Source organism: Nanorana parkeri, unplaced genomic scaffold (assembly GCF_000935625.1).
Source record: "Nanorana parkeri isolate BGI_ZX_2015 unplaced genomic scaffold, ASM93562v1 scaffold416, whole genome shotgun sequence".
NCBI lineage: Eukaryota > Metazoa > Chordata > Amphibia > Anura > Dicroglossidae > Nanorana > Nanorana parkeri.
This window is the reverse complement of record NW_017306684.1, coordinates 967,293-969,214: the sequence shown is the minus strand read 5'-3', so window position 1 is coordinate 969,214 and position 1,922 is coordinate 967,293.

Genomic DNA, 1,922 nt, shown 5'->3' with positions numbered 1-1,922 from the left:
CCAATACTGTAATGTGCACCTAAGGCCCCATTCACACTGAGCAACATGAAAATCAAGCGATTTTGAGCAATATTGCGCGACAAGCGATATTGAGCGACGTGTCGCTATTGGGCTGTATGCAATCAGGAGCAATATCGCTCGAAAAAAAGGTCATGTAGGAGCGACGCGTAAGGCACACATTTACTATTTTATGTTAAAAAATCTGAGGGTTTGATGTCACTAACATAAACCAATACTGTAATGTGCACCTAAGGCCCCATTCACACTGAGCAACATGAAAATCAAGCGATTTTGAGCAATATTGCGCGACAAGCGATATTGAGCGACGTGTCGCTATTGGGCTGTATGCAATCAGGAGCAATATCGCTCGAAAAAAAGGTCATGTAGGAGCGACGCGTAAGGCACACATTTACTATTTTATGTTAAAAAATCTGAGGGTTTGATGTCACTAACATAAACCAATACTGTAATGTGCACCTAAGGCCCCATTCACACTGAGCAACATGAAAATCAAGCGATTTTGAGCAATATTGCGCGACAAGCGATATTGAGCGACGTGTCGCTATTGGGCTGTATGCAATCAGGAGCAATATCGCTCGAAAAAAAGGTCATGTAGGAGCGACGCGTAAGGCACACATTTACTATTTTATGTTAAAAAATCTGAGGGTTTAATGTCACTTTAAGTTTAAAAAGCAGGATAGTTGCTTGCACATGAATAGATGATTGAAGTGAACAGATTCACCTTACTCATAAAGTGAACATTCAGTTTCTATTCCTTTGGTAAATCAACCACATTGTGTCTGGCAATCTTAATTTCTATTAATTGTATTAATTCACGAGAGGGATGCACTGATACTGATACTAGTATGGGTGCCGATGACGAGTATTTGGGCGAGTATTCATACTTGCCTAAATGCTCCGATACCGGAACTTCCGGTCAGGGTGAGATTTCCTCTGACTGGCAGTGCCATGAGGCAACATGCAGCCGGGTTTCTGGCCAATCAGGAAGCCTGGCATCAGGTAATGACCCACCTCCCATCTTCCTGATTGGCTGGGATGCCGGCTCAATGCTGATTGCCTGGGAAGCCAACTGCTCAAGCCAATCAAAAGCGATCTGGCCAAACAGCATGGAGCCAACATCCTGGCCAATCAAGAAGTCAGGCGGCGGGTAATGATCCGCCTCCCAGCTTACCGATTGCCCGGGAAGACTGCTCCATGGTGATTGACTGGGAAGCCAGCCTCCCAGCCAATCAGCATCGAGCCAGCCGAACAGCATGGAGAAGGCTTTCTGGGCAATCAAGAAGCCAGGTGGTGGGTAATGACACACCGCCTGGCTTCCTGTTTGCCCAGGAAGCCAGTTCCTTGCTAGTAGAAGTACCAGTATCTATATTCGGTATTGGAATCACCGGTAATTCATGACCATATGACCATATTTTCCTCTTGTTTTTGTACTTTTTGTGTGATGTTTGTAATTTGTACTGTTAGGAGCCAATCCCATCCCTCTGCCAATCCCTCCACTGGCTCCCACTTTCCCAACAATTAAATAAAAAATACTAACAACAAAATACAAAGCCATCTACAGCTCTGCCCCAACCTACATCACCGACCTCATCTCAAAACATCCCCCAAACCGTCCTCTCCGCTCCTTAAAAGACCTCCTGCTTTATTGCACCCCCATCACTTCTTCCCATGCTCATGTCCAGGACTTCTGCAGAGCCTCTCCTATCCTCTGGAATGCCCTACCCCCAATCATTCAACTTATCTCTTACTCTGTCTGCCTTTCGGCAATCCTTGAAGACTCATCTCTTCAGGGAAGCCTATCCCACCTTGCCATAATACTTGTCTTTTTACTTCCATTAACTCGAATCCTGAATAATAATAATAATAATAATAATACTACTATGATACTAATTATAATAATA